The sequence below is a fragment of the Pristiophorus japonicus genome, chromosome 23 (assembly GCF_044704955.1).
Source record: "Pristiophorus japonicus isolate sPriJap1 chromosome 23, sPriJap1.hap1, whole genome shotgun sequence".
Taxonomy (NCBI): Eukaryota; Metazoa; Chordata; class Chondrichthyes; family Pristiophoridae; genus Pristiophorus; species Pristiophorus japonicus.
The window spans coordinates 41,741,883-41,766,043 of record NC_091999.1 but is presented as its reverse complement, the minus strand read 5'-3'; the positions used below and the strand labels follow the sequence as shown (position 1 = coordinate 41,766,043).

General features: G+C 44.6%; 6 non-coding genes and 1 pseudogene across 6 annotated transcripts; 1 reads left to right on the top strand and 6 right to left on the bottom strand.

Moving 5' to 3' along the window:
• LOC139235505 (zinc finger protein 16-like) overlaps positions 1-24,161 on the top strand; it is a 61,749-nt pseudogene that overhangs the window by 6,607 nt on the left and 30,981 nt on the right.
• trnas-aga (transfer RNA serine (anticodon AGA)) lies at positions 2,596-2,677 on the bottom strand. Its single transcript has one exon. It is a non-coding gene; the product is annotated as a tRNA-Ser (tRNA).
• Positions 4,560-4,641, bottom strand: trnas-aga (transfer RNA serine (anticodon AGA)). Its single transcript has one exon. It is a non-coding gene; the product is annotated as a tRNA-Ser (tRNA).
• trnad-guc (transfer RNA aspartic acid (anticodon GUC)) lies at positions 4,860-4,931 on the bottom strand. Its single transcript has one exon. It is a non-coding gene; the product is annotated as a tRNA-Asp (tRNA).
• trnas-aga (transfer RNA serine (anticodon AGA)) lies at positions 6,526-6,607 on the bottom strand. Its single transcript has one exon. It is a non-coding gene; the product is annotated as a tRNA-Ser (tRNA).
• Positions 8,477-8,558, bottom strand: trnas-aga (transfer RNA serine (anticodon AGA)). Its single transcript has one exon. It is a non-coding gene; the product is annotated as a tRNA-Ser (tRNA).
• Positions 10,426-10,507, bottom strand: trnas-aga (transfer RNA serine (anticodon AGA)). The gene has a single exon. It is a non-coding gene; the product is annotated as a tRNA-Ser (tRNA).

Genomic DNA, 24,161 nt, shown 5'->3' with positions numbered 1-24,161 from the left:
GAGAGAGAGGTGGAGACCGAGCGACGCAGATACATTTCACAATTTCATTTCATTATCGGTTCAGAGTGTCACATTGTCACAGAAAATTGCTGATTCAACCGATGAAAATCCGGTTTCACTGATCAGAATGGGAGGAAATCCGTGTTAAATTAAAGAGATACCAGGAGTGGGGTACGAACCCACGCGGGACAAACCCATTGAGTTTTAAGGCCAACGCCTCAACCACTCGGCTATTCTGGTCCTGTGAGAACCTGGATTCTGTCTCTGTGAGAATCTGGGCTTCAACCCCAACCCCACATACAAACACATACACATCGGCTTTCAGTGAGCATTTACGAACATTTTTAGTCATATTGAGACGGGGGGAACTCTCCTATTCTTTTTCCAGTAATGTATTGGGAACTTTCATATCCACCCGAGGGTGCAGACGGAGTTTCAATTCAACATTTCATCCGAAAGTCAACAGCTTCAACATTGCAAAATTCCCCAAGTGCTGCAAATGAGTGTTAGCCAAGATAATAATGCTCCAGTCTCAGAAGTGCGACTTGAACACACAAACTCCCGATTCAGTCGAGAATGCTGCCACTGAACCAAAGCCGATACAAAAGTTCACAACCTTATTATTTTCCCCAAGTCTGTTTTCGAAGTTCCAGGACTTACCAAATTCATGGTGATGATTTCCACAGACAGTTGCACATACACAGAGACATATACAGAGATAGACAGACACAGAGACACATGCACACACTCAGAAAAAACTCAGTCATCCATCTCTGTGCAGCAGACGGCCAAAGACTCCTGAAAAATTCTCCGTTTGCTAAAAATCTATACGAGGCAATCTCCTCTACCTGTATTTTTACAGTTCCATATTGTTCTGGAACTTTTTGATATGAATCTCTTCCAAGAAACAGAAGTAAAAGTTTACAATTTGAAACAACTGCCTCCCCGTCGGGGAATTGAACGCCGGTCACCCACGTGACAGGCGGGGACACTCACCACTATACTAACGAGGAACTGACGGGTGCCAGTTCTGTCAGAGCAGGAATCAAATCACCGTGAACAAAACTGGACACCATGAGAAGTCGACAGACACATTGAGAGACAGAGACAAACCAACAAACAGGGAGAGACAGACAGCGAGATAGAGACAACGAGAGACAGAAAATGTGAGACTGAGAAGGAGAGGCAGACTGAGTGAGAAAAAGACTCAAATATGTACATATACAGAGATGTGTGTGTGTGATCTATTAAGAGAGAGAGGGAAAGAGTGATAGAAAGACAATGATAAAGACAGTGACAAGGAGAGAGACAGATAGAGAGAGAGCGATAGAGACTAAAACATTAAATGATGGAAATACTTCTCAGTTTTCAGGCAGGGACTAACAGAGACAGGCAAAGACATGGACAGACCGAAATGATGGGAAAGAGAGAGCCAGTCAGACAAAGAGTCTGAGAGAATCCCATTGGAACAGACGTGGCACCGTGAGAAAGAGACAGTTTGAGAGACAGAGACAAACAGAGAAACAGGGACAGACAGAGTGAGTCTGACTGAGAGAGACAAAGACTCAAACATACAAAACTCTCTGAAGAGAGAGAGAGAGGCACAAACCGAGCGACACAGATACATTTCACAATTTCATTTCATTATCGGTTCAGAGTGTCACATTGTTACAGAAAATTGCTGATTCAACCGATGAAAATCCGGTCTCACTGATCAGAATGGGAGGAAATCCGTGTTAAATTAAAGAGATACCAGGAGTGATGGACGAACCCACGCGGGACAAACCCATTGAGTTTTAAGGCCAACGCATCAACCACTCGGCTATTCTGGTCCTGTGAGAACCTGGATTCTGTCTCTGTGAGAATCTGGGCTTCCATCCCAACCCCACATATAAACACATGCACATCGGCTTTCAGTGAGCATTTACGAACATTTTTAGAAATATTGACACGGGGGCAACTCTCCTATTCTTTTTCGAGTAATGCACTGGGAACTTTCATATCCACCCGAGGGTGCAGACGGAGCTTCAATTTAACATTTCATCCGAAAGTCAACAGCTTCAACATGGCAAAATTCCCCAAGTGCTGCACTTGAGTGTTAGCCAAGATGATATGCTCAAGTCTCAGGAGCGCGACTTGAACAGACAAACTCCCGATTCAGTCGAGAATGCGGCCACTGAACCATTGCCGATACAAAAGTTCACAACCGTATTCTTTTCCACAAGTCGTTTTTTTAAGTTCCAGGACATACCAAATTGATGGTGATGATTTCCACAGACAGTTGCACATGCACAGAGACATATAAAGAGATCGACAGACACAGAGACCCACACACACATAACCAAAAATTTCCACGCACCAACGGGCATGCACAGATGCCTCAGACATCTCGAGGGATAGACAGGCTGAATCACTGTCGCAACTTTGACTGATGTTTGCGATTTTTGAAACGGATGTATCGTGAATATTGCAGATTAATAAAAATGAGAAACAAATGTCAGTGTTGAAAGGTGTGGGACGTTATTCCATTTATCTCATGATCAGTTTGGCAGAGAACTGGTTAAATTGTGAAATAGAATGAAAAATGCTGAGAATCGTAGTCGGCAGGATTCGAACCTGCGCGGGAAAATCCCAATGGATTTCTCGTCCATCGCCTTAACCACTCGGCCACGACTACTGTGTCGCTGGCTTTTTAAACGTTACTCAGAAAAAACTCAGTCATCGATCTCTGTGCAGCAGACGGCCAAAGAATCCTGAAAAAGTCTCCGTTTGCTCAAAATCTGGAAGAGGGAAACTCCTCCACCTGTATTTTCACATTTCGATGTCGCTCTGGAATTTTTAATATGTATCTCTACCAAGAAACAGATGTAAAATTCAACATTTTGAAACAACTGCCTCCCCGTCGGGGAATTGAACCCCGGTCTCCAGCGTGACAGGCGGAGATAGTCACCACTATACTAACGAGGAACTGACGGGCAACTAACCTGTCGGAGCAGGAATCGAGCTGTGAACAGAACTGGACACCATGAGAAGTCGACAGACACATTGAGAGACAGAGACAAACCGACAAACAGGGAGAGACAGATACCGAGACAGAGACAACGAGAGACAGAAAGTGTGAGACTGAGAAGGAGAGGCAGAATGGATGAGAAAAAGACTACAACACATACAGAGACAGAGATGTGTGTGTGTGATCCATTAAGAGAGAGAGGGAAAGAGTGAGAGAAAGAGAATGATAAACCCAGTGACAAGGAGAGAGACAGATAAAGAGAGAGAGAGATAGAGACTAAAACAGAAAATGATGGAAATACTTCTCAGGTTAGAGGCATGGATTAACAGAGACAGGCAAAGACATGGACAGACCGAAATGATGGGAAAGAGAGATCCGGTCAGAAAAAGAATCTGAGAGAATCCCATTGGAACAGACGTGGGCACCGTGAGAAAGAGACAGATTGAGAGACTGAGACAAACGGAGAAACAGGGACAGACAGAGTGAGTCAGACTGAGAGAGACAAAGACTCAAACATACAAACACATACACAGCTCTGTGAAAAGAGAGAGAGAGAGGCTGAGACCGAGCGACACAGATACATTTCACAATTTCATTTCATTATCGGTTCAGAGTGTCACATAGTTACAGAAAATTGCTGATTCAACCGATGAAAATCGGATATCACTGATCAGAATGGTAAGAAATCCGTGTTAAATTAAATAGATATCATGAGTGGGGAAGAACCCACGCTGGAAAAACCCTTTGAAGTTTAAGGCCAACGCCTTAACCACTCGGCTATCCTGGTCCTGTGAGAGCTTGGTTTGTGTCTCTGTGAAAAACTGGGCTTCAACCCCAACCACACATACAAACACATGCACATAGTCTTTTAGTGAGCATTTACGAACATTTTTAGGAATAATGACACGGGGGCAACTCTCCTACTCTGTTTCGAGTAATGCTCTGAGACCTTTCATATCCACCCGAGGGTGCAGACGGAGCTTCAATTTAACATTTCATCCGAAAGTTAACAGCTTCAACATTGCAAAATTCTCCAAGGGCTGCACTTGAGTGTTAGCCAAGATGATATGCTCAAGTCTCAGGAGTGCGACTTGAACAGACAAACTCCCGATTCAGTCGAGAATGCGGCCACTGAACCAAAGCCGATACAAAAGTTCACAACTGTATTATTTTCCCCAAGTCTTTTTAATAAGTTCCAGGACATACCAAATTCATGGTGATGATTTCCACAGACAGTTGCACATATACAGAGATAAAAATAGAGATAGACAGACACAGAGACACACACACACATAACCAAAAATTTACACGCATAACGGGCATGCACAGATGCCTCAGACATCTCGTGGGATAGACAGGCTGAATCACTGTCGCAACTTTGACTGATGTTTGCGATTTTTTAAACGGATGTATCGTGAATATTGCAGATTAATAAAAATGAGAAACAAATGTCAGTGTTGAAAGGTGTGGGACGTTATTCCATTTATCTCATGATCAGTTTGGCAGAGAACTGGTTAAATTGTGAAATAGAATGAAAAATGCTGAGAATCGTAGTCGGCAGGATTCGAACCTGCGCGGGAAAATCCCAATGGATTTCTAGTCCATCGCCTTAACCACTCGGCCACGACTACTGTGTCGCTGGCTTTTTAAACGTTACTCAGAAAAAACTCAGTCATCAATCTCTGTGCAGCAGACGGCCAAAGAATCCTGAAAAAGTCTCCGTTTGCTCAAAATCTGGAAGAGGCAAACTCCTCCACCTGTATTTTCACATTTCGATGTCGCTCTGGAATTTTTAATATGTATCTCGACCAAGAAACAGATGTAAAATTCAACATTTTGAAACAACTGCCTCCCCGTCGGGGAATTGAACCCCGGTCTCCAGCGTGACAGGCGAGTATACTCACCACTATACTAACGAGGAACTGACGGGCAATTGATCTGTCGGAGCAGGAATCGAGCTGTGAACAGAACTGGACACCATGAGAAGTCGACAGACACATTGAGAGACAGAGACAAACCGACAAACAGGGAGAGACAGATACCGAGACAGAGACAACGAGAGAAAGAAAGTGTGAGACTGAGAAGGAGAGGCAGAATGGATGAGAAAAAGACTCCAACACATACAGAGACAGAGATGTGTGTGTGTGATCCATTAAGAGAGAGAGGGAAAGAGTGAGAGAAAGAGAATGATAAACCCAGTGACAAGGAGAGAGACAGATAAAGAGAGAGAGAGATAGAGACTAAAACAGAAAATGATGGAAATACTTCTCAGGTTAGAGGCATGGACTAACAGAGACAGGCAAAGATATGGACAGACCGAAATGATGGGAAAGAGAGAGCCAGTCAGAAAAAGAATCTGAGAGAATCCCATTGGAACAGACATGGGCACCGTGAGAAAGAGACAGATTGAGAGACTGAGACAAACGGAGAAACAGGGACAGACAGAGTGAGTCAGACTGAGAGAGAAAAAGACTCAGACATACAAACACATACACAGCTCTGTGAAAAGAGAGAGAGAGAGGCTGAGACCGAGCGACACAGATACATTTCACAATTTCATTTCATTATCGGTTCAGAGTGTCACATAGTTACAGAAAATTGTTGATTCAACCGATGAAAATCGGATATCACTGATCAGAATGGTAGGAAATCCGTGTTAAATTAAATAGATATCATGAGTGGGGAAGAACCCACGCTGGAAAAACCCTTTGAAATTTAAGGCCAACGCCTTAACCACTCGGCTATCCTGGTCCTGTGAGAGCTTGGTTTGTGTCTCTGTGACAAACTGGGCTTCAACCCCAACCAGACATACAAACACATGCACATAGTCTTTTAGTGAGCATTTACGAACATTTTTAGGAATAATGACACGGGGGCAACTCTCCTACTCTGTTTCGAGTAATGCTCTGAGACCTTTCATATCCAGCCGAGGTTGCAGACGGAGCTTCAATTTAACATTTCATCCGAAAGTCAAGAGCTTCAACATTGCAAAATTCTCCAAGGGCTGCACTTGAGTGTTAGCCAAGATGATATGCTCAAGTCCAAGGAGTGCGACTTGAACACACAAAGTCCTGATTCAGTCGAGAATGCTGCCACTGAACCAAAGCCGATACAAAAGTTCACAACTGTATTATTTTCCCCAAGTCTTTTTAATAAGTTCCAGGACATACCAAATTCATGGTGATGATTTCCACAGACAGTTGCACATATACAGAGACAAAAATAGAGATAGACAGACACAGAGACACACGCACACACATAACCAAAAATTTACACGCAAAACGGGCATGCACAGATGCCTCAGACATCTCGCGGGATAGACAGGCTGAATCACTGTCGCACCTTTGACTGATTTTTGCGATTTTTTAAACGGATGTATCGTGAATATTGCAGATTAATAAAAATGAGAAACAAATGTCAGTGTTGAAAGGTGTGGGACGTAATTCCATTTATCTCATGATCAGTTTGGCAGAGAACTGGTTAAATTGTGAAATAGAATGAACAATGCTGAGAATCGTAGTCGGCAGGATTCGAACCTGCGCGGGAAAATCCCAATGGATTTCTAGTCCATCGCCTTAACCACTCGGCCACGACTACAGTGTCGCTGGCTTTTTAAACGTTACTCAGAAAAAACTCAGTCATTTTTCATCTCTGTGCAGCAGACGGCCAAAGAATCCTGAAAAAGTCTCCGTTAGCTCAAAATCTGGAAGAGGCAAACTCCTCCACCTGTATTTTCACAGTTCGATGTCGCTCTGGAATTTTTAATATGTATCTCTACCAAGAAACAGATGTAAAAATCAACATTTGAAACAAGTGCCTCTCCGTCGAGGAATTGAACCCTGGTCTCCGGCGTGACAGGGGGGGATACTCACCACAACACTAATGAGGAACTGACGGGTAATTGATGTGTAGGAGCAGTAATCGAGCTGTGAACAGAACTGGACACCATGATAAGTCGACAGACACATTGAGATACAGAGACAAACCGACAAACAGGGAGAGACAGATACTGAGACAGAGACAACGAGAGACAGAAAGTGTGAGACTGAGAAGGAGAGGCAGAATGGATGAGAAAAAGACTCAAACACATACAGAGACAGAGATGTGTGTGTGTGATCTATTAAGAGAGAGAGGGAAAGAGTGAGAGAAAGACAATGATAAACCCAGTGACAAGGAGAGAGACAGATAGAGAGAGAGAGATAGAGACTAAAACAGAAAATGATGGAAATACTTCTCAGGTTAGGTGCAGGGACTAACAGAAACAGGCAAAGACATGGACAGACCGAAATGATGGGAAAGAGAGAGCCAGTCAGAAAAATAATCTGAGAGAATCCCATTGGAACAGACGTGGGCACCGTGAGAAAAAGACAGATTGAGAGATTGAGACAAACGGAGAAACAGGGACAGACACAGTGTGTCTGACTGAGAGAGACAGACAAAGACTCAAACATACAAACCTCTGTGAAGAGAGAGGCAGAGACCGAGCGACACAGATACATTTCACAATTTCATTTCATTATCGGTTCAGAGTGTTACATAGTTACAGAAAATTGCTGATTCAACCGATGAAAATCGGATATCACTGATCAGAATGGGAGGAAATCCGTGTTAAATTAAATAGATACCTAGAGTGGGGAAGAACCCACGCTGGAAAAACCCTTTGAAGTTTAAGGCCAACGCCTTAACCACTCGGCTATCCTGGTCCGTGAGAGCTTGGTTTGTGTCGCTGTGACAAACTGGGCTTCAACCCCAACCCCACATACAAACACATGCACATAGTCTTTTGGTGAGCATTTACGAACATTTTTAGGAATAATGACACGGGGGCAACTCTCCTACTCTGTTTCGAGTAATGCTCTGAGACCTTTCATATCCACCCGAGGGTGCAGACGGAGCTTCAATTTAACATTTCATCCGAAAGTCAACAGCTTCAACATTGCAAAATTCCCCAAGGGCTGCACTTGAGTGTTAGCCAAGATGATATGCTCATGTCCAAGGAGTGCGACTTGAACACACAAACTCCTGATTCAGTCGAGAATGCTGCCACTGAACCAAAGCCGATACAAAAGTTCACAACTGTATTATTTTCCCCAAGTCTTTTTAATAAGTTCCAGGACATACCAAATTCATGGTGATGATTTCCACAGACAGTTGCACATATACAGAGACAAAAATAGAGATAGACAGACACAGAGACACACGCACACACATAACCAAAAATTTACACGCAAAACGGGCATGCACAGATGCCTCAGACATCTCGCGGGATAGACAGGCTGAATCACTGTCGCACCTTTGACTGATTTTTGCGATTTTTTAAACGGATGTATCGTGAATATTGCAGATTAATAAAAATGAGAAACAAATGTCAGTGTTGAAAGGTGTGGGACGTAATTCCATTTATCTCATGATCAGTTTGGCAGAGAACTGGTTAAATTGTGAAATAGAATGAACAATGCTGAGAATCGTAGTCGGCAGGATTCGAACCTGCGCGGGAAAATCCCAATGGATTTCTAGTCCATCGCCTTAACCACTCGGCCACGACTACAGTGTCGCTGGCTTTTTAAACGTTACTCAGAAAAAACTCAGTCATTTTTCATCTCTGTGCAGCAGACGGCCAAAGAATCCTGAAAAAGTCTCCGTTAGCTCAAAATCTGGAAGAGGCAAACTCCTCCACCTGTATTTTCACAGTTCGATGTCGCTCTGGAATTTTTAATATGTATCTCTACCAAGAAACAGATGTAAAAATCAACATTTGAAACAAGTGCCTCTCCGTCGAGGAATTGAACCCTGGTCTCCGGCGTGACAGGGGGGGATACTCACCACAACACTAATGAGGAACTGACGGGTAATTGATGTGTAGGAGCAGTAATCGAGCTGTGAACAGAACTGGACACCATGATAAGTCGACAGACACATTGAGATACAGAGACAAACCGACAAACAGGGAGAGACAGATACTGAGACAGAGACAACGAGAGACAGAAAGTGTGAGACTGAGAAGGAGAGGCAGAATGGATGAGAAAAAGACTCAAACACATACAGAGACAGAGATGTGTGTGTGTGATCTATTAAGAGAGAGAGGGAAAGAGTGAGAGAAAGACAATGATAAACCCAGTGACAAGGAGAGAGACAGATAGAGAGAGAGAGATAGAGACTAAAACAGAAAATGATGGAAATACTTCTCAGGTTAGGTGCAGGGACTAACAGAAACAGGCAAAGACATGGACAGACCGAAATGATGGGAAAGAGAGAGCCAGTCAGAAAAATAATCTGAGAGAATCCCATTGGAACAGACGTGGGCACCGTGAGAAAAAGACAGATTGAGAGATTGAGACAAACGGAGAAACAGGGACAGACACAGTGTGTCTGACTGAGAGAGACAGACAAAGACTCAAACATACAAACCTCTGTGAAGAGAGAGGCAGAGACCGAGCGACACAGATACATTTCACAATTTCATTTCATTATCGGTTCAGAGTGTTACATAGTTACAGAAAATTGCTGATTCAACCGATGAAAATCGGATATCACTGATCAGAATGGGAGGAAATCCGTGTTAAATTAAATAGATACCTAGAGTGGGGAAGAACCCACGCTGGAAAAACCCTTTGAAGTTTAAGGCCAACGCCTTAACCACTCGGCTATCCTGGTCCGTGAGAGCTTGGTTTGTGTCGCTGTGACAAACTGGGCTTCAACCCCAACCCCACATACAAACACATGCACATAGTCTTTTGGTGAGCATTTACGAACATTTTTAGGAATAATGACACGGGGGCAACTCTCCTACTCTGTTTCGAGTAATGCTCTGAGACCTTTCATATCCACCCGAGGGTGCAGACGGAGCTTCAATTTAACATTTCATCCGAAAGTCAACAGCTTCAACATTGCAAAATTCCCCAAGGGCTGCACTTGAGTGTTAGCCAAGATGATATGCTCATGTCCAAGGAGTGCGACTTGAACACACAAACTCCTGATTCAGTCGAGAATGCTGCCACTGAACCAAAGCCGATACAAAAGTTCACAACTGTATTATTTTCCCCAAGTCTTTTTAATAAGTTCCAGGACATACCAAATTCATGGTGATGATTTCCACAGACAGTTGCACATATACAGAGACAAAAATAGAGATAGACAGACACAGAGACACACACACACTTAACCAAAAATTTACACGCAATACGGGCATGCACAGATGCCTCAGACATCTCGCGGGATAGACAGGCTGAATCACTGTCGCAACTTTGACTGATTTTTGCGATTTTTTAAACGGATGTATCGTGAATATTGGAGATTAATAAAAATGAGAAACAAATGTCAGTGTTGAAAGGTGTGGGACGTTATTCCATTTATCTCATGATCAGTTTGGCAGAGAACTGGTTAAATTGTGAAATAGAATGAAAAATGCTGAGAATCGTAGTCTGCAGGATTCGAACCTGCGCGGCAAAATCCCAATGGATTTCTAGTCCATCGCCTTAACCACTCGGCCACGACTACTGTGTCGCTGGCGTTTTAAACGTTACTCAGATAAAAGTCAGTCATCGATCTCTGTGCAGCAGACGGCCAAAGAATCCTGAAAAAGTCTCCGTTTGCTCAAAATCTGGAAGAGGCAAACTCCTCCACCTGTATTTTCACAGTTCGATGTCGCTCTGGAATTTTTAATGTGTATCTCTACCAAGAAACAGATGTAAAATTCAACATTTTGAAACAACTGCCTCCCCGTCGGGGAATTGAACCCCGGTCTCCAGCGTGACAGGCAGGGATATTCACCACTTTAATAATGAGGAACTGACGGGCAATTACTCTGTCAGAGCAGGAATCGAGCTGTGAACAGAACTGGACACCATGAGAAGTCGACAGACACATTGAGAGACAGAGACAAACCGACAAACAGGGAGAGACAGATACCGAGATAGAGACAACGAGAGACAGAAAGTGTGAGACTGTGAAGGAGAGGCAGAATGGATGAGAAAAAGACTCCAACACATACAGAGACAGAGATGTGTGTGTGTGATCTATTAAGAGAGAGAGGGAAAGAGTGAGAGAAAGACAATGATAAAGACAGTGACAAGGAGAGAGACAAATAGAGAGAGAGAGTGATCGAGACTAAAACAGAAAATGATGGAAATAATTCTCAGGTTAGAGGCATGGACTAACAGAGACAGGCAAAGACATGGACAGACCGAAATGATGGGAAAGAGAGAGCCAGTCAGAAAAAGAATCTGAGAGAATCCCATTGGAACAGACGTGGGCACCGTGAGAAAGAGACAGATTGAGAGACTGAGACAAACGGAGAAACAGTGACAGACAGAGTGAGTCAGACTGAGAGAGACAAAGACTCAAACATACAAACACATACACAGCTCTGTGAAGAGAGATAGAGAGAGGCTGAGACCGAGCGACACAGATACATTTCACAATTTCATTTCATTATCGGTTCAGAGTGTCACATAGTTACAGAAAATTGTTGATTGAACCGATGAAAATCTGATATCACTGATCAGAATGGGAGGAAATCCGTGTTAAATTAAAGAGATACCAGGAGTGGGGGACGAACCCAAGGCGGGAAAAAAACACTCGGTTTTCCTGGTCCTGTGAGAATCTGGGCTTCAACCCAAACCCCACATACAAACACGTACACATCGGCTTTCAGTGAGCATTTACGAACATTTTTAGTAATATTGACACGGGGGCAACGCTCCTATTCTTTTTCGAGTAATGCTCTGGGACCTTCCATATCCACCCGAGGGTGCAGACGGAGCTTCAATTTAACATTTCATCCGAAAGTCAACAGCTTCAACATTGCAAAATTCTCCAAGTGCTGCACTTGAGTGTTAGCCAAGATGTTAATGCTCAAGTCTCAGAAGTGCGACTTGAACACACAAACTCCCGATTCAGTCGAGAATGCTGCCACTGAACCAAAGCCGATACAAAAGTTGACAACCTTATTATTTCCCGCAAGTCTTTTTTATAAGTTCCAGGACATACCAAATTCATGGTGATGATTTCCACAGAGAGTTGCACATACACAGAGATATATATAGAGATAGACAGACACAGAGACACGCACACACATAACCAAAAATTTGCACGCACCAACGGACATGCACAGATGCCTTGGACATCTCGAGGGATAGACAGGCTGAATCACTGTCGCAACTTTGACTGATGTTTGCGATTTTTGAAACGGATGTATCATGAATATTGCAGATTAATAAAAATGAGAAAAAAATGTCAGTGTTGAAAGGTGTGGGACATTATTCTACCTAACTCAGAATCCGTTTTGCAGGGATCTGGTTAAATTGTGAAATGGAATGAAAAATGCTGAAATCATTAGCCGGCAGGTTCGAACCTGCGCAGGAAAACCCCAATACGTTTCTCAGTTCATTGCCTTCACCAACCAGGCATGACTACTGGGTCCCTGCCTCTCTAAATGTTACTCAGGTAAAACTCAATCATCTATCTCTCTGCATCAGAACGCCACAGAGTCCTGAAAAAGTCTCCGTTTCCGAAAAATTTGGAAGAGCCAATCTCCTCTTGCTGTATTTTTACTCTTCTATGTTGCTCTGGAACTTTTAATATTAATATATACCGAATCACAGAAGTAAAATTCTACATTTCGAAAATGCTTCCTCCCGCATGACAGGCGGGGATACTCACGACTATACTAACGAGGTGCTGGCGGGTGTCGATTTTGAGACTGCAGGAATCGCGCTGTGAAAAGAACTGGACACCATGAGAAAGAGACAGACAGATTGAGAGACAGACACAAAAAGAGAAACAGTGAGAAACAGACAGCGAGCTAGAGAAATAGAGAGAGAGAGCAAGTGTGAGACTGAGAGGGATAGGCAGACTGAGTGAGACAAAGGCTCAAACACACACATACACAGAGATGTGTGTGTGTGTGCTCCATAAAGAGAGGGAGGTACATAGTAATGGAAAGCCAGAGACAAAGGCAAAGACATGGACAAAGAGAGCGACAAAGAGAGAGAGAGATAATGAAAGAGAAGATAGAGAGAGAGAGACAGAGATAAAAACAGAAAATTATGGAAATACTCAACAGGTTAGAGACAGGGTCGAACACAGACAGGCAAAGAGAGACAGACAGGCAGAGACATAGACAGACAGTGACGATGGGAAAGAGAGAGACAGTCAGACAGAGAGACTGAGAGAATCCCATTGGAACAGAACTGGACACTGTGAGAAAGACACGGGCCGATTGAGAGACCGAGACAAACAGAGAAACAGGGAGAGACAGAGTGAGTCAGAGAGAGGCAGTGTGAGGGAGACAAAGACTCAAACACGCAAACACATGCATAGATCTCTAAAGAGACAGAGGTAGAGAGTGAGGCAGAGACTGAGAGACAGAGATACATTTCACGATTCCATTTCTTTATCGGTTCAGAATGTCATAGAGTTACAGTAAAATGCAGATTCAACAGATTCTTACTGCAGTTGTGCAGGGTCTTGGTGAGGCCTCACCTGGAATATTGTGTTCTGTTTTGATCTCCTAATGTGAGGAAGGACGTTCTTGCTATTGAGGGATAGCAGCGAAGGTTCACCAGACTGATTCCCGGGATGGCTGGACTGTCATGTGAGGAGAGAATGGATCAACTGGATTTTTATACATTGGAGCTTAGAAGGATGAGAGGGGATTTCATAGAAACCTAAAGATTCTGGCGGGGCAGGACAGGTTAGATGCGGGTAGCTTGTTCCCGATGTTGGGGAAATCCAGAACCAGGGGACACAGCCTTAGGACAGCCATGTCAACGTGGTGCCAATTATATCATTTTCATTAATTGCTGCCTGTGCAGTTAATTCTTCCACCTTATTACGAATACTCCTCGCATTGAGGCACAGAGCCTTCAGGCTTGTCTTTTTAACAAATTTGTCCCTTTAGACTTTTGCTGTAATGTGGTCCTTTTTGAAAGGAATGACAAGGGTGTATGCGGTTACAGGAGGATGTGGGGGGAAACAAACATAATACGAGGGGAAGAGTACATCTGCAATGGACCAGTACGAGATCAAAATGAATGGAAATATAAGGGGAATATCGTTATCCATGTGCCGGAGAGAAAGAAGCCTAACTATAGGTCCTCGCCCAGTGGGAGACAGGAGCAAGGATAGCTGCGGGTATGACAATACTACGGAAGGATGTGTCATTGGAATAAACCCTGCCCGAACGAACCCACACATTACAACTATCAAGGGCGAGGAGAATATTGTGCGGTAACTAGCCTGGGAACTTACGTGACTCCAAGACTGTCGGTGGCAGTGGAAAGAGCACGCATGACATGCCAGGAAGACAATGACATGAAATATAAGCGATGAGATTGAGCAAGATATTGCTGTTTACATGTAAGAGCAAGCACAATCAATTCCCCTGTTATTTGAAGATTTAACTAGCTCAAGAAATAACATTAAAAGATATCAAGAGCTGAAGGATAAAGCAAAAGAACTGGACAGTGAAATAAAGGATAACCTGAAAAACGCGCCTTAGTACTTGAGATTATACATCCCTGAATAACGATCCTTTCACATAACCTAGTGGCAGTACAGATAGTTATAGCCTTGAGTTGGTTGGTGATGTTATGTAACAAGTGCAAAGGTAGGCGAGGCTTACCCGAGCAAAGTTGCAAGATAGGGATTAGAATTATATCCCGTGTGTTAGTCCTAGTGCAGCTGATAGTGGTGTTGATTCTCCTGGGAGACTGTGGAGGCAGATACAAGAGACGCAGAAAGAAGAGGTTGGCCAAGGCCCGTAACCAAGAATGCAGAAAGCATTTGCTAGATCCAAAGAAGGTTAATCAAACAAAATGACGGCATGAATACCTGATCTGAGTCGTGAGTGTCCCAATCTGATCGCCTGATCAACGAAACCGATGCGGGAGATACACGAATCAAGACAGAATAAGGCAGGGAAAGGAAAATTGTTGTTCTTGGTGCGATATTTTTAAGGGCTGGTCACCTGAAGCCAATGCAGTCCTCAAATTGATGTGGCATTCAATTGAGGTAATAATGGTAGTGGAAGGGATATGTATCATGATCCAACTATATCTGATGTGTAAGATCAGAGAGATATACAACCACGTGGTTCTAGCCGAACAGCAAACAGCCTTGTTAATTATGTAATGTAGGCATGATAGGGAGGCGAATGATTTTGAAATGCATTAGGGAAACAACCAAGACACCCGAGCTTATGCACTGTCTGTACAAAAAGAAATATAAGTGGCGTGCCAATATCCCAGGGAAATGGTCAAGGGGTAGTATGTAAAGACTCCACAAAAGATGGAACTACGAGCGATCCCAGGGATATGGACTTGATATCACCATTTCCAGCAGATGGCTCAGAACATATATGTGCTCAGCTGATTATTTAGAAATAATCAGGGACCAACAGGAGGGACTGAAAGGGCAGATTACAAATTGTAATTACAATTAATAATAATAATTGCGATGTTTTAAAATGGAGTTAACAGGTTTTTAAAATGGAACCCACAGCCTGTTTTTCAGACTACCACAGATGAGCAGATGTTCCAATTCATAGACCAAAGGGAGCTGGGCACGGACACAGATAACATAGAATTTGAATTGTATTGCAAGATAAGAGTTAAATAAAATGAATCACAACAACATGTGTTAGGATTTCCCAATTAAGGCATATAGAAGCCAGATTGGAGGAATCGCTGTACCAATCATTCATGTATTAATCAATCAGCATGTATTAATTGTAACTTGCGTAATTATGTAATGCTATAATTTGAAACTGTATAATGTAAGTTGTCTCTGGCAGTATCTTCGAGCATTCTTTCAATGATAGCTCCTCTGCCGGCTTGTATTAATAAAACCTGCATTTAGTTTAAGGCTAACAGAATCCTAAGTTAACCCTAACAAGGTTATAGAGATAGGGAGAGGTGTAGGGGCCCGTGGAGGTTAGAGAGATAGGGAGGGGTGTAGGGCTGGAGGAGGTTACAGAGATAGGGAGGGGTGTCGGTGCTGGAGGAGGTTAGAGATAAGGAGGGGCGGATTTTAACACGAGGCTGAGAATTTTAAAAGCAGCTCCTCGATGGGGCCGAGGAGGGGGGAGAAGTGCAGGAACGCAACCCCCTCACTACCTAACCTGCACTAACCCCCATCATCTGTTAAATCACCTGGAGTTCCTGCGACACTCTTCCCCCTCTCTCTTGGTATTTATCTACTCACTGCCTCACTCAAAGCTTAGCTCCTATTGACAGTCCGTGTGAGTGCGTTCGTTGTCCCAGAATTGCTCCCCTTGGACACGGACTGACCTTCCCCGTGCCTCCGCCGCCCTCCTCCTGTTCCATGACGGCCGACAAATTCAGGTTGTGTTCCAGTCAGCAAGCAAAAGATCGGGGCAGCGCCGGGGGAGGGCTCGTATAAATTAAAACACATGGCGGGCCGGTTAGGGCATGGGGGGGCCCACAGGCCATATGTTTGACACCCCTGATCTACCCTGCCAAGCCCAATAAGAATTTTGTTTGTTTTAAAATGAGATCAGCTCTCATTCTTCTAAACTGTAGAGAATATAGGCCTAGTCTACTCAATCTCTGCTCACAGGACAATCCCCCCATCCCAGGAATCAGTCAGGTGAACCTTCGTTGCCATCCTCAATGGCAAGTACATCCGTCCTTAGGTAAGTAATCAAAACTGTACACAATACTCCAGGTGTAGTCTCACCAGGGTCCTATAAAATTGCAGTAAAACGTCCAAGAGCAAGTTATTATTTAAATGGAAAAAGATTGCAAAGTGCCGCAGTACAGCAGGACCTGGGGTTACTTGTGCATGAAACACAAAAGGACAGTATGCAGGTACAGCAAGTGATCAGGAAGGTCAATGGTATCTTGACCTTTATTGCAAAGGGGATGGAGTATAAAAGTGGGGAAGTTTTGCTACAGTTATAAAAGGTTTTGGTGAGGCCACACCTGGAAAACTGCGTGCAGTTTTGGTTTCCATATTTACGAAAGGATATAATTGCTTTGGAGGCAGTTCAGAGAAGGTTCACTAGGTTGATATTAGGGATCAGCAGGTTGACTCATGAGGAAAGGTTGAGTAGTTTGGGCCTCTACTCATTGGAATTCAGAAGAATGAGAGGTGATCTATCGAAACGTTTAAGATTTTGAGGGGGCTTGACAAGGTGGATGCAGAGCTGATGTTTCCACTGATGGGGGAGACTCGAACAACAGGGCATGATCTTAGAAGAAGGGGCTGCCCATTTAAAACAGATGAGGATGAATTTCTTCTCTCAGAGGGTTGTAAATCTGCGGAACTTGCTGCCTCAGAGAGCTGTGGAAGCTGGGACATTAAATAAATTTAGGACATAAATAGTTTCTTCAATGATAAGGGGATAAGGGGTTATGGGGAGCGGGCGGGTAAGTGGAGCTGAGTCTATGATCAGATCAGCCATGATCTTATTGAATTGCGGAGCAGGCTCTATGGGCCATCTGGCCTACTCCACTTCCTATTTCTTATGTTCTTATGTTTACTATTATCCTCAAATCCTCTTGTAATAAACAACATACCATTTGGTTTCTTAATTGCTTGCAGTACCTGCATATTAACTTTCAGTGATTCGTGTACAAGAACACCAAGATCCCTCTGAACACCAACATTTCCCAATCTCTCACCATTTCAAGTAGCTGTTCCAATCCACTTTGGCTAAACCACATCTCAGCTTAGTAAAATTGTTTTTTCCCCAATTGAGAACTTTTATTCCTGGTCTATCTTTGTCCTTTTCCATAACTACCCTAAATCTAACTGAATTACGATCACTAGCACCAATGCTCACCCACTGATACCCCTTCCACCTGCCCAGCTTCAGTCCCTAATACTAAGTCCAGAAATTCCCCCTCTCTTGCTGGGCTTGCTACGTACTAGCTAAAAGGTTCAGCTGGTTGCTGACCCCTCTGTGAAGGGAAATAGGTCCTTCCTCTCCACTCTGTCTAGGTTCCCCATAATTTTATACACCTCATTAACGTCTGCCCTCAGCCTCCTCTGTTCCAAAGAAAACAAACCATTAAGAGGGTTGATGGGCTGGAGAAGGTTACAGAGATAGGGAAGGGTGAGATCCTGGAGAGATTTGAACAAGAGAATGCGTATTTTAAAGGCTGATGCCACCAGCCATCACACCCAGTACAGAATGTGACTCACTACCAACAGGAAGGATGTCACGTTAACGACTACAAATGCGTAATGAGAGGAAATCAATCTCTGTCCCTTTAACTAACAGTGACATGGAAAGAGGGACATGAATGACCTTTAAATATCTGGTCCACTTGGCACTGAAGTGTCTGAAACTCATAATAGGAACTCATAAATGGAAATAAAATACTGACAGATGTTAAACTGTTTTGTTGACAAAAGAAATCTAGATTTAACTTTTAAAAGATAAATTGTTTAACAGGGGTTGACACATACTCACCCGATAGGCCTACTCAGGATCCACCTCTCAAGAACCGCGATTGGTTGCAGAACACGCTGCTCCCTTGGCCCTCCGGTCTCTGACCTCTCTTCATGTAGGTTCCCAGCGCAATCAATCACCACTCGCCGACATCCCACTGCCAGATTAAGTTGAGGGGCTCGGAAGAAGAAATAAAATGAGGCTGTGAATCTGAGTTAAGAAATAAAATTAGAAAAGCATGATTAAATGAACGAGGAGAGACAATATAAACTAAAGGGTACAATCCTAAATGGGATGCATGAACAGTGAGATCTGCGGGTATATGTGGACAAATCGCTGAAGGTGACAGGACAGGTTGGGAAAGCAGTTAAAAAAGCTTGCAGGATCCTGGGCATCACATGGTACAAAAGCAAGGTGGTTATGATGAACCTTTGTAAAACACTGGTTCGGCCTCAAGTGGAGCATTGTGTCCAATTCTGGGCTCCGCCCATTGGGATGGGATACCCTTAGAGAGGATGCAGAAGAGATTGACAAGAATGATTCACGAGATGAGGGACTTCAGTTCCGTGGATTTACTGGAGAAGCTGGGGTTGTTCTCCTTGGAGCAGAGAACGTTGAGAGGAGAATTGATAGAGGTGTTCAAAATCATGACGGGTCCAGACAGAGTACAGCGAGAGATATTATTCCCATTGGCGGAAGGGTCAAGAACCAGAGGAGACGGATTTAAGGTGGATGAGCAGAAGAACCAAAGGCGATGTAAGAAAAATCTATTTCATGCTACGAATCGTCAGGATCTGGAATGCAGGGCCTGAAAGGATGGTGGAGGCAGAATCAATCACAGCTTTCAAAAGGGAATTGGATAAGTATCTGAAAGAAAACATTTGCAGGGCCAGGGGCAAAAGGCGGGGCAGTGGGACTAGCTGGGAGCCGGCAAGGGCTCGACGGGCCGAATGGCCTTCCGTGCTGTAACCATTCTCTGATTGTGTGAGCAGAACCACTCTGTTCCCTGACTCAATCTAAAGCCTTCCCGATTGTGAGCACCTCTGTAAAACCCTGTCTATCTCCGCCTTAAATATATTCAATGATCCAGCCTCCACAGCTCTCTGGCAGAGAATTCCACAGATTTGCAAGAAGAAATTCCTCCTCATCTCATTTTTAAATGGTCTGAGGAGAAAGGCTGCATTTGTAAATAGAACAGTATTTACTGGGATTGCTTTGGGCACTGAACCATGTTCATTCTGGCAGCACTTGTTTGTTTCTGATTATCTTAATAAATCTCTCAATTATCTCAATCCCTCTCCCCAACTTCTGTCTGTGCCTGAACCGGACTGTTAGCAACCTTGGTGCCATATTTAACCCTGAAGTATGTTTTTGACCACATATCTACAGCATAATTAAGAATGCATATTTCCACCTCTGTAACATCGCCCTTACCTCACCTCATCCGCTGCTGACCCCTCATCCCTGTCTTTGTTACTTCTGGATTTGACTATTACAACACACTCCTGCCACATTCTCACCTGCATAAACTCGAGTTGATCCAAAATTCGGTTGCCCGTGCCCTAACTCTCACCAAGTCCAGCTCACCCATCAGCCCTGTGCTCGCTGAACTGCATTGGCTTCTGGTTCAGCAACGCCTTGATTTCAAAATTCTAATACTTATTTTCAAAACTCTCCATGGCCTCGCCCCTCCCTAGCTCTGTAAACTCCTCCAGCCCCAACCAGCACCACACCGCCACCGCCCCCCCCGCCCATCCATGAGATATCTATCTTCAAGAGCATCCCTGATTATAATTGGTGGCTGTGCCTTCTGTTGTCCAGGCCCCAAGTTCTTGAAAATCCAGCCTAAACCTTTCTGTCTAACCTGTGCAGTGCCTGCCCTGGCAGTTCTTGATGCGATAGTGGAAAGCAAGCTTTTCTCTCTTATCTAATTCGTGCTGCTTCTTTCCACGGAGTGTATGATAGGAGAGTATAGGGTGAACTTTACTCAGTATCTAACCCGCGTTGTTCCTCCTCTGGGTGTGTTTGATGGGATGGTGTAGAGGGAGATTTACTCTGTATCTAACCCGTGCTTTACCTGTACTGGAAGTGTTTGATGGACAGTGTCAGGGGAGCTTTACAGCGTATGTAACCTTTACTGTAGCTGCGCTGGGAGTGTTTGATGGGACAATGTCGCAGGAGTTGTACTCTATATCTAACCCATGCCGCAACTGCGATGGGAGTGTTTGATGGATCAGTCTATGGGGAGCTTTACTCTCTGACTAACCCATGCTGTGCCTATTCTGCGAGTGTTTGATGGGACAGTGTAGAGGGAGATTAACTCTGCATCTAACCAATGCTGTACCTACCCTGGGACTGTTTGGGACAGGCTAGAGGGTGATTTAACCTTCAATATCCAAGGCTGTATCTACCTGGGAATGTCTGGTGAGACATTGTAGAGGGAGCTTTACTCTGCATCTAACCTGTGTTGTTATCATCATCATCATCATCATAGGTAGTCCCTCGGAATCGAGGAAGACTTGCTTCCACACCTGAAGTGTGTTATTTGGCGGCTGAACATTCTAATACGAGAGCCACAGACTCTGTCACAGGTGGAACAGATAGTCGTTGAAGGAAGGGGTAGTTGGGTGCAGCACGCTCTTTCCACTACCTGCACTTGTTTTCTGCATGCCCTTGGCGATGAGACTTCCGGATGCACTTCCTCCACTTTGAGAGGACTTTGGCCTGGGACTCCCAGATGTCAGTGGGGATCTCGCACTTTATCAGGGAGGCTTTGAGGGTGTCCTTGTAACATTTCCGCTGCCCACCTTTGGCTCATTTTCCGTGAAGAAGCTCTGCATAGAGCACTTGCTTTGGGAGTCTCGTGTTGGCATGCGAACTATGTGGTCTGCGTAGCGGAGCTAATCGAGTGTGGTCAGTGCTTCAATGCTGGGGACGTTAGCCTGGACGAGGACGCTGATGTTGGTGTGCCTGTACTGCCAGGTGATTTGTAGGATTTTGCGGAGACATCGTTGGTGATATATCTCCAGCGAGAAAAAGTGTCTACTGTACATTGTCCATGCCTCTGAGCCATACGGGAGGGCTGGTGTTCCTACAGCCCTGTAGACTATGAGCTTGGTTGTACCTGCCCAGGGAATGGTTAATGAGACAGTGTAGAGGAAACTTTACTCTGTCTCTAACCCATGCTGTATCTGTCCTGGGAGTGTTTGATGGGACAGTGTAGAGGGAGCTTTACTCTGTATCTCACCCGTGCTGCATCTACCCCGCGAATATCCGGTGGAACAGTAAAGAGGGAGATTTTCTCTACATCTAACAGATGCTGTGTCTGCCCTGGAAAGGCTGGGACAAGTTAGAGGGAGATGTATTCTGTGTCTAATCTGTGCTGTACTTGCACTGGAAATGTTTGGTGGAACAGTATAGAGGGAGCTTTATTCTATATTTAACATGTTAAGTCCAGAAAAAGTAATGTGATTGAGTACTATAGACGTGAGTACATGTGACTTGTCTCTTTATTCTACTTCAGAGTGCACGTACAACATGGAAGGTCTGCTTATATATAGTGCTCCAAAGGGACGCTGGGATCCCTTGGGACTCCAACAGATATGCCCTGTGGTGGTGGTAGAATTCTGGTTACATAGGGTTGCACACATAACATCACTCCCTCCCAAATTCAATGGTACACTTATTTGCAAGTTGAGACGATCTGGAGCTTTTCGCTCCCAAGTCGATCGTCTCAGTACAAATGCAGGTGCTGGTGAGTTGATTGGTTCTTCGCTGGGCTGCTGCACAGCTGACCTTGCTGGGCTGCTGGGGATGATGAATTCAGTTTCGTGATCAACCATGATGTTGATTGCCACTTGTGTGTGTGTCGGAGGGTCGAAGTTGGTTGCTTTTGGCTGTCTGTGAATCACAGTTTGGTTTGGTCCAAATGCTTTCTGCAAGTTTGACCTGAAACACCCTCCTCCCTTCTTTGGTTATGACAGTGCCAGCAAGCTATTTAGGACCATGTCCATAGTTGAGTACAAATATAGGGTCATTGACTTCAATATTGCGTGACAAATTTGTGCGATCACGGTAAATGCTTTGTTGATGCCGCCTGGCCTCGACTTGATCATGGAGATCAGGGTGAACGAGAGAAAGCCTTGTTTTGAGCACCTTTTTCAGGAGCAGCTCAGCTGGGGAACCCTGGTGAGAGAATGTTGTCTTGTGCAGTGGCTGAGCAGGACTCGAGACAGGTGGGTCTGCAGGGAGCCTTTTGACATGTGTTTCAAGCTTTGCTTGATGGTTTGGACTGCACGTTCTGTCTGGCCATTGGATGCGGGCTTGAACGGGGCAGATATGATGTGCTTGATATCATTACGTGTCATGAATTCCTTGAATTCAGCGCTGGTGAAGCATGGCCCGTTGTCGCTGACAAGGACATCAGCCAGGCTGTGCATGGCTCGTAGGTTTTCGAGGGTGGCAGTGGACGTGCTTACATACATTATTACACACTCAATCCAGTTAGAATAAACATCCACAAGAACAAAGAACATTTTGCCTAGAAATGGGCCAGCAAAGTCAACGTGGATCCTAGACCAATGTTTGGAGGGCCATGACCACAAACTTGGGTGCCCTGGGTGCATTGCTCAGTTGCGAGCAAGTGGTGTATTGGCGCACGCAAGACTCCAAATCTGAGTCGATATCAGGCCTCCACACATGGGGTCTGGCTATAGCTTTCATCATTACTATGCCTGGGTGGGCACAGTGTAGGTCAGGTTTGAACATTTCTCTGCCTTTCTTGGGCAAAACCACGTGATTACCCCACAAAAGACAGTCAGTCTATCTGGACATTTTGTCTTTACGCTGCTGGAACAGCTTGATCTCTTCATGCATCTCCGCTGGGACGCTTGACCAACTCCCATGGAGGACACAGTTTTTACAAGGGACAGTAAAGGACCCTGGCTGGTCCAGGTCCTCATCTGGCGGCCGTAACGGGTGGCTTTTCGTTTTCAAATGCATCCATCACCAAGAGCAAGTCTGCAGGCTGTGCCATTTCCACGCCGGTGGTTGGAAAAGTAGCCGACTGAGGGCATCAGCGCAGTTCTCTGTGCCTGGCCAGTGATGAATTACATACTTATATGCATACAGCGTGAGCGCCCATCTTTGGATGCGAGCAGAAGCTTTGGTATTAATACCTTTGCTCTCTGTGAATAGCGATATGAGCGGCTTATGGTGAGTTTCTAACTCGAACTAAAGCCCAAACAGATACTGGTGCATTTTTTCACCCCGTAAACGTATGCCAGAGCTTCTTTTTCAATCATGCTGTAGGTCCTTTCGGCCTTGGACGAACTCCTGGACGCATAGGCGACCGGTTGCAATGTTCCCAATTCGTTTGCTTATTGTAACATACGCCCGACCCTGTACAAAGATGCATCGCAAGCTAGCACTAAACATTTTCATGGATCATACAGGACAAGCAGTTTGTTGGAACATAACAGATTTCGGGCTTTCTCAAAAGCAGTCCCTTTTGATCTCCCCCATGCCTAATAATCTCCCTTGTGCAGCCACATGTGTAGAGGTTCTAGCAAGGTGCTTAACCCGGGTAGGAGATTACCAAAATAATTGAGGAGCCCCAGGAAGGACCACAGCTCCGTCACGTTCTGTGGTCTCGGCGCATTCTTGATGGCCTCCGTCTTGGTGTCAGTGGGTCTGATGCCATCTGCCACGATTCTTCTCCCTAAGAACTCGACC